Below are 17,806 nucleotides of genomic sequence, written 5' to 3' on the forward strand. Positions count from 1 at the left end.
ATTTAGACAGTTCTCCTAACTCGTGATGGAATGTGTCCTGCTTCTGCTGGATTCTCTGAAATTCTGAACTGCATAGCTCGTGCTGTTACCTGTTGCTATCTTCCATACAATGCTTTGCTCAAGGGAACTCTATCCCCAGAATGCAAAAGCACAATGGTACCACTCACTACTACGACTATCACCATCATTACACAACATCCTACCCTGCTTTCTGGAAGGAACACTCTGCAAAATGATACTGAAAGATAGATCAGAGGTGGGATGGTGTCCTAGTCAACTCAGGCTGCTATGAGAAATACCATAGACTGGGTAGCTTAAACAACAAATTATTTCTCACAGTTCTGGAGACTGGGAAGTCTAAAACCAAAGTGCCAGCAGTGTCTGGTGAGGGCCTACTTTCTGGCTTGGAGATATCGTCTCAGTGTATTCTCATATGGTAGAAGGCAGAGAGGTAGCAAACTCTCTTCTCTCTCTCTCTCCCTCTCTCTCTCTCTCTCTCTCTCTCTCTCTGTGTGTCTCTTTTTCTCTTTTTAAACGTCTACAGCACCTGGTAGACCAAGGTGGTCTCCCATCCAAGTACTAACCAGGCCCAACCCTGCTTAGCTTCCAAGATCAGACAAGATTGGGCACGTTCAGGGTGGCACGGCTATAGGCTCTTATATCTCTTATGGTAAGGGCACTGATCCCATCATAAGAACTCTCCCCTCGTGACCTAAACTTCCCAAAGGCCCACCTACAAATACCATCATATTATAGCTTCAACATGTGATTTTGTGGAGAACACAAATATTCAGTCCATAGAAGATGAGGAAAGCAAATACGGCTTCCTTGAAACAGCACTTACCTGATTGAAGCATGGTTATCTGGTATTCTGATGAGCGACGTTCTTGAATCATTGAGCCAGAGGTCAGACAGTGAGGAAGAAATAAAATACGATCCCACCTTGTCCCAGAATTCCTTGGTCTAATTGGATGATGCATTGATAGACCACTGATTGTATTTTCTCCATCCAACTCCACTGATTGGAAAATTAACAAAGATTCTGGTGCTAGATTGCGTGTCAGTAATCATGTTCAATGTTGTGATTTTTTTTTTTCCTTCCAGGGACATCATAAATTTTTATATGTTTTCCTTGGAAAACATACCACACATAATGTACAAGATCTTAAAATATGTTGTATAAGTTGTCTTTGTGTTTTTAAAGATAAGTTGGAAGAGGCTCCATCAGGGTTTGTAGAATCATAAACCCATCCATATAAATAACCCAATACTAATTCACAAAGTAACAGCCTATTTTACTCAACCATTTAGTTAAACATTCAGATTATTTATAATTTTTGCCATCACAAAATAATCCTAAATACCATAGTATTTTCTTAAGAAAGATTTTAAGGAGTGAGATTATTTGGTTAGAGCTGGGACTATATTAAAGGCCCTCAATATACGTTTAAGAAAATTGATTAAGCACCTGTATAACCTATCATCTGACTGCCCCTAAAATGGTCTTGACCTTTTGCAAACCTTAGGGAAAGAGAAAGTCTTTCTTGTTTAGTTTATAATTCTCCTTTACTTGATCTAATCCTCTTAAAAGCTTTCTATGATTTCTATGTATTATTCTTATCATTTTACAGATAAGGAAACTGTGGTTCGGAGGGGCCATTTGTTCAAGATCACAGACTAAATAAGTAGCAAATTAGAGGCAACTGAATTAGAGCTGTTATGGGAAGCCCAGTCTTAAACTCAAATCTAATTCTCTTCCACTCCTCCAAGCCAACTTTTCTAATATGCTTACTTTACAGTTGAAGAAATGAATATGCAGAAGAATAAAAGGACTTATAAAAAGGTCACACAGCTAGGCGATGAAGTAGATTCAGTTCTGCAATTCTTTATTAAGAAAATATGCTATATTCAGGATCAATTTGTAATAGCAAATAATTAGAAATAATCTGAAGAAATGGTCAAATATGGTTCATATACAATGTGCTGAAACTTTATGAATTATTATGCAGTAACTATGCTTAGGATTCTACAGCTATATGTATGTATGTACATATCTAGTCCCTAATAGCTTTCAACTTCTCCCAATGCACTTTGCACTTCACCTGTCTTCTCTCAGCAGAACATCATAGAGTTTGAATTCCTTCCTTACTTGAGTCCAGAGTTCAAGGAAGGGACACTCGAGAAGACAGATTTCAATGTCAAAATAATGTTGAAAAGAGAGCATCTTTCCTATGCACCATGTTAGGAGCCATTTGTACAACTTCTTCAGTGAAAAAAAAATCTGTTCTTGAAACATTCCTTCCTACGAAAATGATTGGCTTTCTCATTTTTTATCCAAAATTCATTTACTTGTCATTTGTATACGAGGACGGGAGGCTGTCTCAAGACGTTTCTCCTCTTATCTTTGTACTTTCTCTCTCGTGTTGTCCACACAGCACTTTGAAAAATAGGAATCCTGTTGTAATGAATGACTAGCAATTCCGGAGGAGTTTTCATAATTTTCAAATTATAAAACATAACTTTGCCATGAAAACATTTTTATGCAGCCATAAATTAGGAGGCTAATGTCTTGATGACCAGACCTACTCTTGCTACTCTCCCCATCTTCATGTGGTTAAAGATAACAGTATCAGTTGTAAAAACGTGAGTCATCCAGAAAACTTCAGGAGCTCTGATGAAGGCTACAATCCAGAAAGGTGATTCTCATAGTTAAGAGTTTTGGGTTTTTGTCTTCTCTCTCTTTCTAGGACCCACCCACCAGTAACCTAACTTATTCCTGTCTCCACCACACATCAGATACTGCAACCAAACTGGACAACTTAATGAGTGATTCCTACTCTTTCGGCTTACTTTCTTGCCTCCTTCGATCATACAAAATCTTTATCTGAAATACCTTTTTCCTATCCACTGAACAAAATCTTACACGCTGTGATGCTCGAGTTAAATTTCATCTCTTCAACGCCTTTTAAAAAACTTTCATAGAAATAATTAATTATTTCCTCTTTTCTAATCTCATTCTCATGGTTCACACAATTAGTAGAGAAATTTTTTTTCTATTGTTTTCTTTTCTATTTTCTGTTGTTTTCTTTTCTATTCCTCACCCTAGTCTGTAAAGTCTTTGAGGCACAATGATATATGCATCTTTGCCCAATGATCTAGGCATCTAGCACAGGGGTGAGCACATTTTTTTTTGTAAAGGACCAGGTAGAAAATATTTTAAGTTCTGTGGGCCATATGATCTCTGTCGTAAGGATTCAACTCTGCTGCTATAGTGTGGAAGTAGCCGGGACATAAACAAATGGGTGTGGTACGTGATATGTTGTGGCAGCTGGGAAAACCAAACCAACCTACACCCATCTTTCTTTAGAGTTGTGAATTGAAAGTCAGACTATCTTATCTAAGACAGCATTGATAAAAATTCAATTTGAAAATGGCATTCTGTCAGGGTTAAAATTCTAACACAAATGATTCGAAAGTTCCTAAGGACAAAGCTTTGGTACCATGGAGACCAGCACCCAATCTTGTCTGAGCAGAAAGAGGGTCGTGACCCCCTGACACTGGGAAGTGTGAAGCAAGATCCCCAAATACAGCAGGATGGCAGACATGGCTGGCAAACCAGCTCTCACATCACTGAATAACAACAATAATAATACAGATGATTATAACTATAACAAACATTTATTGAACACTTACTATGTGCCAGGAACTGTTATAAAAACTTTACATGCATTAATTTATTTAATTCTCATAAGAATACTTTGAGGAAAGTATTACTTTTATCTCCATTTTACAGACGAAAGAGGCTCAAAGAGGTTAAATAACTTATCCACCGTAATACAGTTAGCAAGTGGTAATGCTGGTGATCTAAAATTGAAGGATCATGCATGCAATACACTATGGATCTTAAAGGCAGGTCCACGACCGAGGGCATAAGAACCACCTGAGGAATTTATGATAGATACCTAGACCCCACCCTTAGAAATGCTGCCAGAATACCCAGGGTACAATCAAGAAATCACTATTATTTTTTAAGAGCTGCCCCTATGATTCAGATGTGTAGCTGTGGTGAATTGAATGGTGGTTCCCAAAAAGATATACATGCCCATGTTTTAATCCCTGGTACCTGTGACTGTTACCTTATTTGGGAAAGAGTTTGTGGAGATATATCAAGAATTTTGAGATAGGAGGGACCTATCTTACCAAGTGGGTCCTAAATCCTATCACGAGTGTCCTTAGAAGAGGCAAGTGAAGAAGACAGAAAGAGAAGAGGAAGAGCCAGGAGCCAGTGTGACCATGAGGCAGAGGTCAGAGCGATGAGGCCACAAGTCAAGGAACACTGGTGGGCACCAGAATCTAAAAGAAGCAAAGCATGGATTTTCCCCTAGAGCTCCTTGATTTTGGATTTACAGATTCCAACACTGTGAGAGACTAAATCTCTGTTGTAAACCACCGTTCGTGGTACATTGTTACAGCAGCCCTAGGAAACTAGTACAGAGCCACTCCCACTTCTATTCCTTAATACCTGAAACCCATGTATGTATGTAGCCAATTCAAATGTTACAAGCCATCAGCTGAAAAGAACCCTTCACTCTTCCCAGCTGCCATTCCCATCATCTCTAGGTCCTGGGCTCTCAATCTCTTGAGAGAAGGAAGTACGCCTTGTCTGCATCATTGTGTCGAGTACAGCAGGACTGCCATGGACGGCTGTGCAGATTGTGCATGGCGGCCCTGCCCTGCAACACCTCGCACCCTGCCTTTTACATGAGAAGCACTCAATTAATAATTCCTAAGAACCAAATGAATGAATGACTGTGAGTTCATTGATATTGGCATCATCTTCAATTACCAATGTAATGAACTCAGATTTTAAGATGATGGAAAGTTTAAAAGGAGAAATATACACAAGAGAAACAACACAAAAGGGGCTTGAATTCTTTATTAGATGAACTCTGGGATCTGGACTCCCTTTTTAAAGAGTCTGATGAGAGCACAAATCTCCGTCTCTCTCACACACACACACACACACACACACACACACACACACACACATCGCATTGGGCACAGTTCCTCCTTAGCCTTGTGCTTCCTTGCCAGGACCACTGTGTTCTGTCATAATGATCACGTACTGTCTGTGACAGGTCTGTGCCTGACCCCACAGTTGTGTCGTTCTCTACTCCACCCCACCTACACCCCCATCCCAGAATCCCTTTAGTGAGAACACATCTTACTACTCAGATTCAGGAAAACTGCTACTAGAAACGACATCCAGTGCCAACATTATGGTTTCTTTTCATGGGAACCTACCTGGCTTTGTGAAGAAAGAATTAGAACATATGCATTAACAATAATCCTGCGAGCCTCCATTGCCAAGAGATCAGATTCTCAATAAATGGACTGTTTTTGAGCTGGATGGCTGCCTTGAAACACAACTTGCTTATTCAGCAGAGCTTTGCCCCTGAATAGGTATCTTGGAGGGGAAACTTAGGTAGACAACAGGCCAGTGCTCTCCAGATGAAATCAGGCCCATGACCACTTTCCTTACCACTCACATAGCCAACCGAGGTGAGCAAACAAACCAAGGAGTCCTGACTGTATATGGGTCTCACTTCATATCCAGATGACCTGAACAGTTAATGCCCCATCTCACTGTTCTCTTACTGTCTCAGTGCCAGAATTTGGAACAAATCCACCTGTGTAGACAAATTATACAAAACCCAGAACGAGAGGTGATTTTGCTTAGCATTGCAGATTGCCAGGGTTGCAATTTACGGACTCTGGTTTCAATTTTAATCCACTGTTCATAGGGAAAGTTATCTTTCACTCATTCACACTCCACCAATTGGTGATGTGCCATCACGTAACGAGAGAGACTGAGCCAAATTTTCCTTTGTACCTACAGGAGAGAGTAGTGCATGCAAGGACTGAATTTGGAGGCAGAGAGGCTCATGCTCCAACCCCAGCCTGGCCACTTACTACTTCTCTAAGCTTCAATTTTCTCGTCTGTAAAATGGTACTGCTCATAGCAGTACTGAAATTCAGAGGGTTTTTGTGAGGGTTAAATATGATAATGTTGATAAAGTATTTGACACAGAGAAGTCTTTAATAAATAAGAGCTACGATGAATGAGAAAGAAATGATATGCAATTATATAAACTTCCTTTCCTAAATGATAACAAATTAGAACGTACATTAATTTTCTCTTTTATCCTTTTCAAATAGCTGTTTTTATTTTAAAAGGTAAATAGTCCCCATCTTTTTAAAAAGTCCTTTTCAGCACACATGGTGGGTTCTATTTAGCACATGAAATCTCTTTTAGTCCTTACTATGGATATATGTCTATGAGGCAGATGTTATTATCCCTATTTCACATTCGAGGAAACTGAGGCTCAGGAAGGCTAAGTGACTTGCCAAATGTATTTAGATATATTTGAATCCGGGCATCCTGACTCTGAAGTTCCTCAGAGCCTAAAATGAAATTATGCTACAATAGTCAAATGGGAATCAAAATATTGACTTTATCATGATACCATAAAGTAGAAATCGAAGGTATGTGGCAAATGGCATTGGGGAACACATAATCAGACTTCTTACTCTCTTTATAAATCCAGACCTGGAGACCCCCTGTGGTGACAAGTGAGTCTACAGGTCAAAGGCTCCATATCCAGCTAGTCACAAACCCAACTCACCATCCAGCTGACCCCAGGAGCAAGCAGGCAAAAGAGGTTAGTGATTTCTCCCAGCCTCTGTGCTCTCCACGTGGAGGTAGAAAACAAGGGTCATAGGTCAGAAGTGCTTGCTGTAACATCAGTAAGAAACAGAGCAAGATAAGACCTTTGTCACTGACTCCACCCATTAGTTAAAACAAGATGCCTAGGTTCTCATCAACCAGATTTGCCACTTCTCCCAAAGGCATGAGGAGCATATGCATGCGTGAATGTAGAAAACAACTAAGCACTTCAGCCAAGACTCATCATTTCTGTGGAAACTTATTGGGGGAGTAAGGGGAGGGAAATAAGAATTCTAATTCCATAGCTCATTCTATGCCATTGCATCCACCTGTTATAGGAATTATCCTCGACCGATATACCACTTCCTTATTGCCATTTACATAGCTGTCAGTGCAGCTGTCAAAGAAAATAAAGCCCCCTCTTGGTCAATCCACCTCATGGGAATGTCATCAGATCCTTGAAGAAACCTCAAAAGAGAAAGAAGGGAAAAGATGACTTAAAAACGTATATGTAGCAGTTTTCATCCCCTTGCGTTCACCAGATGGGAGCCCCATTGTCTAAAAATTAGGGAGCTAAATTCATCACTACAAACTATGAGCTTACAGTATGGTGGTTAAAAGCATGGACTTTGTTAATAGAGAGATCTGGATTTGAATTCTGATTTTGCTCCTTAACTGTGCAAAATCATTCTTTTTGGCAGGCTAATATTTAAAATCTCTTCCAATGTTTGAAAAATGTCCTTTCTTATGAGTCTTCATGGCTCCCCCACCTCCCATCATGGAAGCCGGATTCCATCTCTCCAGCCTCCCTTATAACTGCACGGTGAGCAGGAAGTCTAGGATTTGCATCATCTTCCATTTCTTCATCAATGTCTTAGTTTTCAGTGTGTAGCTCTTTCACCTCTTTGGTTAAGTTTATTCTGAAGTGTTTTATTGTTGAATGCTATTGTAAATGAGATTGTTTTCTTTATTTTTTTTTTCAGATAATCCATTGTTGATGTATACAATTGCAACTCATTTTTGTACATTGATTTCAAATCCTGAAAATTTACTGGATTCTTCTATTAGTTGTAACAGGTTTTTTTAGTAGAGTCTTTAGGATTTTCTATACATAAGATCAAAGATAATTTTGTTTCTTCCTTTCTGATTTGGATGTTTATTTCTTTTTCTTTCCTGATTGCTCTGGCTAGGACTTCTAGTACTGTGTTAAATAGGAGTGGTGAGAGTGGATACACTTGTCTTGTTCTTGATCTTAGAGGAAAAGCTTTCAACCATTCCCCACTGAGTAGGATGTTAGCTGTAGGCTTGTTATGATGAGTTATGTTCCTTCCATACCCAAGTTGTTAGTTTTTATCATAAATGGATATTGAATTTTGTCAAAAGCTTTTTCTGCATCTGTTGAGATAATCATATGATTTTTGTTTTCCATTCTATTAATGTGATGTGTCACATTTATTGATTCATGTATGGTGAACCATCCTTGCATCTCAGAAATGAATTCCACTTGACCATGGTGTACGGATCTTTTTAATGTGCTGTTGAATTCTGCTTGCTAATTTTTTTTTTAAAGAATTTTTGCGGGTATATTCATCAGGGATATTGGCCTATAGTTTTTTCTTATAGTGTCCTCATCTTGTTTTGGTATCAAATACTGCTGGCCTTATAAAATGAGTTTAAAAATATTCCCTTCTATTTAAGTTTTTAGAAGAAGGATTGGTATTAATTCTTTAAATATATCATAGAATTCACCAGTGAAACTATCTGGTCCCAGGCTTTAATTTTGCGGAAGTTTTTAATTACTGATTCAATTGCCTTCCTCATTATGGTCTGCTCAGATTTTCTGTTTCTTTATGATTCATTCTTGATGGTTTGGGAAACACTATAAAAGTTCTTCAAGAAATTAAAATACAACAACCATATTATCCAGCAATTCCATTTCTGGGTATTTATCCAAAGGAAATAAAATCACTATCTCGAAAAGATATCTATACTCCTATGTTTATTATTTACAATATGCAACATTATTTACAATAGTCAAGACATGGAAACAACCTAAACACCCAATGACAAATGAATGGATCAAGAATATTTGGGGTGTGTGTGTGTGTGTGTGTGTGTAATTCAGCCATAAAAAGAAGAAAATGCTGTCATTTGTGAGAACATGGATGAAACTTGAGGGCATTATTTTAAGTGAAATAAGTCAGACAGAAAAATGCAAATACTATATGATCTTATTTATATATGGAATCTAAAAATAATAAACTTAAGAAACAAAAAAAATTTGGTGCTTGCCAGGGACAAGTCAGGAAGGAGGGAAATGATTGAAGGTACTCAAAGGGTACATACTTCCAGTTTTAAGATGAATAATTCTGGGAGATGTAGTGTACAGCATGATGACTATAGTTAACACTACTGTAGTGTATATTTGAAAGTTGCTAAGAGAATAAATCTTAAAAGTTGCCCCCCCCACACAAATTATAACTATGTGAGATGATGGATGTGTTATCTAATCTTATGGTAATCATTTTATAATATATACATATATCCAATCATTACTTGGTAGACCTTAAATTTACACAATGTTATATGTCAATTATATCTCAATAAAATAAAAAATAATAATGATAAAAAGGACTAATAGTCATTTGCCTAGTATCATATGCAATGATCCTAGTGTTTTATAATTTTGGCAGAAATTCAAAAATTTATTGCACTCATTATGTTCTAAGAATATGCTTCTTACTAGTTTATAGATATAAATATATATATATATTTCTCATTCGTTTATATAAAGCTTTCAGATTTACACAAACTTTTTCATATAGGTAAAAATAGTGTATCAACTTAAAATGCTCTTTTTCTGCTAAAAGCAACTGGAAAATGACTTCAACACATAAGCATTTGCTTCTTTCACATATCAAGGAGCCAGAGGAAGTCTGTCTATGGTGATGTAGTTGCCCAGCAATTGTGTTGTAGATTTAACCTCTTTCCATCCTTCCGTTGCACTATCCTTAAAGTGATGCTATGATGGTTGTTGCCTCATGGTCACAAGGTGGCTGCTGCATCAAGAGGAATAAAATCCATCCACATTTCAATGGGTAATTAGAAGGTGGAAAGAATGAAATACCAAAGGCCCATGCTTTCTGGGCAAGGTTCTTTGAAATACCTTTTCCAGAAGTCTCAACCAGCAACTTCATTTAGAGCTCATTGAGTCACATATACATACCTAATCAAATCTCTGAAAATTTCTATGACAAAGTGAATTGTGGATAGGGTTGTGTCCAGCAATCTGACAGGTCTTCCATGGATGGTAATATAATCAAAACAGAATTATATAAATGTTGAGATATAGCATAAGGAAAGATGGCTTGGAGCCTCCACTTGTAACACAGAAGGCTGAGGATCATGTATGAGGAATAATAATAATTATAATAATAATATACAATAGCTAGCAATGACTAATATTAATCTGGGACTTACTATACACCAGGCAGTGTTCAAAACACTTACATATGTTACTTCATTTAATCCTTGCAACAACCTTATGAAGTAAGTACTACTCCCCTTTACTTATGAGGAAACCATGGCACAAAGAAATTTCACAGTTGAGGAAGGTCCTTAAATGAATAAGTGCTCAAGTTGCAATTGAAACACGGGGAGCAAACATTCTAATCCAGGTAAGAAAGGGATCTTTTGTTTCTTTTACCTTCTCTTTATAAGGTTTTTCTTTGGAAGTCAGCAAATGTTTAACTAGCCAATATGAGTCTGAGACTTAAATTTTCAAACTCACATGACCCAAAATTTCAGAACAAGAATACAGTCAGTCCATTATTTAGCATAGGATTCATCTGATTCAGCATTGGTGATCCTAAATGGTAATTCAATGGAGTGAAATTTGCCTTGACCATAAAATTGCTACTAATTATCTATAGACCTTCTATTCCTATGGGTATGAGGACATTTTAGAGCATAGCAGATAAAGTCAAGGAAAGAATCACTTTATGAAAGTAGCCTGGAGTGGAGGCATCATCTCTTCATCACTAGAAGAAACAATCCACATGCCCCAGGGATCCATACTCCCATCATATTCTATCAGCAATAAGAAGTCCAGATATAAGCCCCTATCTCTCTGGTTTAAAGCAGTGTTTCTCAACTTTTTTCATTATTTGTCCCTAAGAAGCCTATGTAGATTTCCCCCCTAATTGTTCCCGCTATGACATCACAAATATACCATATAGCTGTTTATATAGCGTAGCCCTTATGAAGACTAAAAGACCTAAACTTTTTCAACCCCCAAGAGCCAATTTTCATTCCCTTGGGGGTGATATTGCCCTTATTTAAAGTGATTGGTTTATGATATTAAAAGTCTTTCCGAGAAATGGAGCTGCCTCATGACTTCAGCAAAATTCTAATAATGGAAAAGATCTCACAAAAACTTCAACTTAAGTCTTGCTGCTCTCAATGTAGTAGTTCTTACTGCTATAAATACTTTCAGAGCACATAGTGACATGGCACACAGTGAGATGGTACGCGTACCCCTCCATGGTTTGCGGAGGGCTATGTGTCTAGCTCTGCCCAATGAGTTGTAAGTGGAAGGGTCAATGATCACCTCCAGGCCAGAGTATTCTATTGCTATTTGGAAACCTAGAACTCTCTTCTCCTCTACTCAGATGAAAAGTAACATTTTAGATGTTTGCTGCTTTGTTAGCCTGGGTTCTAAAGGGAGGAGGTCTGGAGCAGAGTTCACAGCTGACGTGCAAAGTATAAGAAATAAATTATTAAGATTTGGAGGCTGCTTATTACTGCAGCACAACCCGGACTACCCTAGCTGATACACTGGGTCATTCACTTATTCATTTAAATGAATGAGGGTTCACTGTGTGCCAGAAATTATCTTAGGTCCTCATGACATAGCAATAAACAAGACAAGTCCTTGTCTTCATGGAACTTACATTCGAATTGAGGAAACTAGTGAGATCAAATTCAGCAACGCTCCAGCTCAGAAAGGAAGGGATATATTGCCAAAGAAAATGAACACTTCTCCTTAAAGGCAAGGCTAAAATTAGAAAATTCCATCCTGTGATATACTCTCAACAATCTTTTCTGAAATAAAGCCAAGTCCAGAAGGCACTGGTCCCTCTTTTCTTCCCCTAGGACATTTAAAGGATATTAAAATCGTATTTTAATTCTTAATTTTGAAGTTAAATAACTTGGGAAGGTTACAGAAGGTTACAGAAGGAAAAAGAGAAAGGACAGGGTTCAGGAAATTATGACGGCATGGAAGGGGTCTTCTAGACTATGGAAAATGAAAGATGTAAAGAGGTGAAAGTGCAGATACCTCTCATTCAAACTAAATGGACCACAAAAGCACCGAGTTATAGGATGAACTAATTCACTGAAACATCAACTCGAGCTATTGAATGAGTGATTTTATTTTGCCAAGACTCTATATTACAGAGAGATGTTCATTTCCCACAGGATGAAGCCCATTCTTCCTTGAGAGGAATCCTGAGCAAACACACAAATAATTAAAATGAAATAGACCATTTTAACCCCACTGCAGTTCAAACACCCCAACCATCAAAGCTGGCCAGCCCAAACCAGCTGCTTAAGATCATCCTTTGAGGTTCAATGAACTAGGGCTTTGTTAGGCCAGGAGTGAGAAAGGATTTCAAAGACAAGGGACCTCCTTGGGAAATGATTTCCTGATGACCTCTTTGAATTACATGATTTTTCTCATAAAACAGTTAGCTCCCTAATCCTATTCCCTCCACTGCGAATCTCTCCTAAACCCCTGAGCCAGGCTAGGAGAAAATGATGGGAGGAATGGCCACATCACCCCAACCCGTGACAAAGTTTTCCTAGTTAACTTTAGACTTCATAATCTAAAATAACAGGAGACACATTTTCCTCTGTTTCTGATTCTGCGAGTTCTAGATAACTTGAGTCTGTCTTTATATAATGGTTTGAATTAAAAAACAAAAGGTACTCAATTTTAAGCCCTGCAATGGTATCTCTTTCAGATACCAGCATCATCACCACTGTCTACTTTAGTTGCTCCATCGACAACCACTTCTGAAGATTCTTTATACATTAGTAATTCTGCTTGGATTTTTCAGCTAAAAACAAACACACGTATTTGAGTTTTAACATCTGGTGTAGCCTTTTCCTGTAAAATTAAGATAGTTTTTAAAAGGATATATACCATAAATTCAGCTGCCTGGCTTTGACCTAGGACAATATTATTGCTCAGAAATGTATCCAAGAATTTTTATCGAGGAGTTAATCTCACAACACCAGAAGAAAATAGGAATAGGTGAAAAAGAATATTAATCAGTTCCTAGAAGCAAACGCACACATCTTAGGACTCAAATATCAGTTATGTTGAGAGTGTTCATAATAATCTGTTGCTAAACCAAACCAAACAAAAAAACACTTGCCTGGAAAACAGGATTGGGAGTGACAATTCTGCTTCCTGACATTAGCTAGCTAGTTGGATGACCTCAGGAAAGTAGCTGTGCACTGTCTGCCAGGCATCGTACACAGAATTTTTTATGAATTAACTCATTTACTCTTCAGGTCATAACCTTTGTAGTGAGTTTTATCATTCTCCCCATTTATGAGATAAGGAATCTGGGGAACAGAGAAGTTAAACAATTTCCCCGAGCTCACAAGTTTCAAAAGCAGGTCCTTTTTCTTAACATTTTCATCTCTAAATGTTCTTTAAAGTCTCACACAGGTTTAGCCTTCTAAGCTTCCAAAACCTTTAATTCTAAAACTATATCCTGCAGATTCGTTTCTAAATGTAAAATTCTACCAATGACTTCAAGTTTAATGTTTTTTTTTCCCCCTTAAAAAAGATTTTCTTTTGAAGACTTCAATCTAAAACCTTAAATGAAATCTTTGGCTTGGGTTAAAACTTTAAAAGAGGAGATAAAAGATGGGGAAAGGAGAAAAGCCCACGGGTTATTTCTTGTGCATTTGGCCACAAAGGTGTCACTTTTAGCTCTACGGAAGGTCTTACTGATTTTTCTGAAGAGGATTGGGGCATCATCAATCCATTGAAAGAAGCCTAAAGAAATGGAAACCATGAGACTATGTCATACAAATATTTATTCATTCTGTTATATCATTTTTTGTTTTCAAATAGCCTCATTAAACCAAGAATGATCTAGGACCCAACACATCTCACTTTCATTTTAAAACTTGCAAACCAGAAAGGCATTATAGTATGATGGCTCAGCACAAGGACTCTGGAGGCAGATGCCTGGTTCAAACTATGTCTTTTCTACTTTGTCAGAGTGTGAGAATGGTCTTTAAATTCTCTAACCCTCAGTGAAAACAAGTATAAAATGGGGACATTAGCACCTTCCTCTAAGGTCGTTTCGAGGTTAGCATGTCACAGAATGCCTATTAAGCACAATAAATATGCAGTGGCTATTATTCTAATCATTTTACAATTATGAGAATACAATTAGAGGCTCTGGTCATAAGCTCCTAATTCTCCTGAAGCAAATCTTTTCTTTCATTAACTACATACTCAGAAAAATTAATTACTTAAGAACTATTTTCCATAAATCAGATACTATTCTAAGTCCTTTACAAATATTGATTCAGATAATCTTCCTTCTAACCCCACCAGGTGGGTACTGTTATTATTCCCATTTTATAGAAAAGGAAACTGAGACACAAGGACGTGAAGAAATCTACCCAAAGTGGTAAGTGGTAGAATGGAGTTCAAATTCCAGCTCTCAGTCCCACAGCCCCCAGTCCTGCCTGACTCTGCTCTGCTCTGAACTCCTATCGCCTGCTTTGCTCCTGCTTCCACCTGTGCCTGCTCGGGACCTTTGCATAAGGTGCTCCGTCTGGAACACGTCTGTACTGAGCCTGAGCACCCCTTCTTATGAATAATTCTACCTTCTCCTCTCTCAAGACCCCGCTATCTCCTGAGCCACTTTCTCCTTTCCACCGAGTGCTCAGCAGACTATTCACACTCCCCAACACTCATCGCTGATGCCAAGCAATTGCTCTCCATTGTAACTGCTGTGCTGCTGCCAGGCTCTCCTGTAGGGCCATGATCTCCCTAAGGGCAGGAACTAAGCTTTCGTTTTCTCTGTGCCTACTATCATAACACCTGAGAGCACAGAGTAGGTGTTTAATAACTGGCTGATATGAGATGCATTCACTCATCTCTTGAGTGAGCACCTACTGGGCACCTAGAGTGTGCTAGGTCCTGGAAATAACTAGTGAACTAAATAAGACCAGACAGAACAGCAAGAGAAAGATTGTAGAGAAGTCATTAAGACTATGGATTTTAAAACCAGATTATCTGGGCTCAAATCCAAACTCTGCAAAGTTTTGTGAGCTTGAGAAAGTTATTTAATTTCTATGTGTCTTAGTTTCCTCACTTATAAAATAGTGATATGTATTTAATGTATATATAGATGTAATATATACAATATATAATATTTATAATATTTAATATATAATATTTATAATATTTAATATATAATATTTATATATTTAAAATGCATATATATGCAACTCTTACAGGTTTGCTCTGAGGATTAAAAGAGATTTTCCATATACAGTATACAGAACAGGCCTGGCACTTAAGCTCTCAGAAGGTCAGATTTTATTATAGGTAGCTGTCATGGACCTTATGGCTGGGGGTGGAGTGGTGAGGAGAGAGACATGTCTTGTCCCCAGCTACAATACGATGAGGTAAAGAGCTATTTGGCTAAACAATATGAAATCATTTTTGTAGGTCAAAATGGTTGAAAAGAGGCAATTTTATGATACAAATGAAAATGCTCAAAAAACATAGAGAAAGGCACAACTCATTTTGCTTGTAGAAGTAAAGAACAGCTGTATGAAGAAGTTAGACCTTGGTGGAGCCCCGCAGGGTGAATAGACCATCGCTGAACAGAGAAAGAGAGAGATGATATTCTAAGGAGAGAAACAGCAGAAGCAAAAGAAGGAACGTTAGAAAGCAAAGCCAACAAGCTTTTAGGGTCAGACCATCGAATCCATTGTGGCAATGCAGAATTGAGACTAGAGAGAGCCAAATCACAGCCACTATGCTGAGCTCATTCATATTCTGGCCCCAATGTTATAAGAGATATTAGTGGTTTTTAAAGAGTAAAGAAGGCATTATGACATAAGAAAATGAGTATCTGTGGACTTGGGTGCCAGAGAGACCTGGTTTGAATCCCAACTCCATTACTGAGTGAGTGAACTTGGCCAAATCACTTAACTTCCATGAGCCTCAATTTCTTTATCTATAAAATGGATTCAACGGGACTTACCTTGCAGGATGGTTGCAAAGATTAGAGATGCTGTATATAAAGCACTTAGTGGATTACATGACACATTAATGGTTTTCAATTAGGAGTGGCCCTTAGTAATAGTATTATTAATGTCTTGGAGGTTACAATGCTAGCAACATGCAGGGAATTATAGCACTAGCAACATGCAGGGAATTATAGCACTAATTATAGTATGTCCCAGCAATTAAAGGTAAATACTATGATTCCCCAACCAGATGACTTAAAAAAGGCCAAGAACTATTGTGCTGAGAAGATGCCTAATCCAAACAAATAAGTACATCAACTAATATTTGCTTAGCAAATTTCCATATGTGAAACACTTTCCTATGGATTAACTCATTTGCTCATTTCAGCAGCCTTATGAGAGAAATTGATATTATTGTCTCCATTTGAAGGGAAATAAACTTCAAAGAAGTACTTGCTCAAGGTCCCATGATGACAAGTGGCAGTGTGGGGAGGCTTGACATAATTGAAAATGTACACTGTGTCTTTGTCTGTTCCTTAAAATATTGAATACAGAATTTGTTTTGAAGGTTTCAGAAGTTGTAACCTTATGGTCTCAGTTAAGAATGATAATGCAGGAGATTACACAATCATAAAATTTTGTGTGGAGTCCATCAACAATCATCTCTCTTAGCCTTCTCATTTTATAAAAGAGAAAATTGAAAAAGAGCAATTAAATGCCTCTCCTGTAGTCACTTTGAAAATTCATGGCTGTGCTTCTAGTGAAAGATGGCAGATTTAACATATGCTTTACATTACATTTCATCTCCAAAATCCACTAAAAAGACAGTAAAGGGATTGATTTTAAGGACATTAACCCATAAGGGAAAAAAGAATGAGAAAGAAAACAATAACAACAATATTTTGGAAGATAGGAAGCAGATGTTTGAAGGGTGACTAGCTTAGCAGCCCCACGAAGCTGAAATTTAAGTTGACAGTGGGGGAACCTCAGAAGCAACCTGATTTGCACTGCAAAACCTTACAAAAACTTAGAAATTGACAGCAAGAAGTAGCTCTGAAAGTGCGGATGCAGCTGAAACTGATATAGGATTTGCTATTAGTCTGTTTGACAAGAAGTCCCTTCATCCTCCTGGCAGAAGGCTGAAGACTGGCTCTCTGGAAAGGCTGTATCAGAAAGGCCCAAAACAGAAGAATGCCAGACACTGCTGAGGGCAAGGATACTTTAGTGAAAACAAGGAGATTTCATTAAAAGTACATCTTCTGAATGGTGAAAACCCCAAGCTTCTGTCTCACCTTGATTCCAGAACACTGACAGCCATGCTTTTGGACCCTGGTCTGAATATTGAATAATAATTCTGGTCTGAGGACTCTGACAAGCCCAACAGTAGAGACATAAAGATACGGATGGTTGGGTACCCTCTGATGAGATGGCCCAGACGGATCACCTAAATGACACTCAGTAGTCACTAGCCAAGCACACAGACCTTTCTTCAGCTGCTCTGCACACCTCTCTTAAGATGGCCTGATTTAGCAAATAAAAATGTGATATTTGGGATATACCTATACTAAAAATGTATTTGATGTTCATGTAAAATTCAAATTTAACTGAGTGTTCTCTACCTTATCTGGCAACTTTGCCCTCTCTTAAATAACAATGGACATCCAAGAATTACCAAACATTTGTTGAAAGCCTCATCATGAAAGGCAGTGACTAAAACATACTAATGAGAGAAAAGAAACATAAAGACAAAAAAGGCAAAATAAAAATAATAACTTTTAAAATAGT

At 37.9% G+C, this 17,806-nt stretch overlaps 1 pseudogene; it reads right to left on the reverse strand.

Moving 5' to 3' along the window:
• Nucleotides 1-535: 535 nt before the first annotated feature.
• Nucleotides 536-654, reverse strand: LOC120615201 (uncharacterized; annotated as a pseudogene).
• Between the last annotated feature and the right edge of the window lie 17,152 nt (nt 655-17,806).

This window comes from Pteropus medius, unplaced genomic scaffold (assembly GCF_902729225.1).
Source record: "Pteropus medius unplaced genomic scaffold, Ma_sr-lr_union100, whole genome shotgun sequence".
Lineage (NCBI taxonomy): Eukaryota > Metazoa > Chordata > Mammalia > Chiroptera > Pteropodidae > Pteropus > Pteropus medius.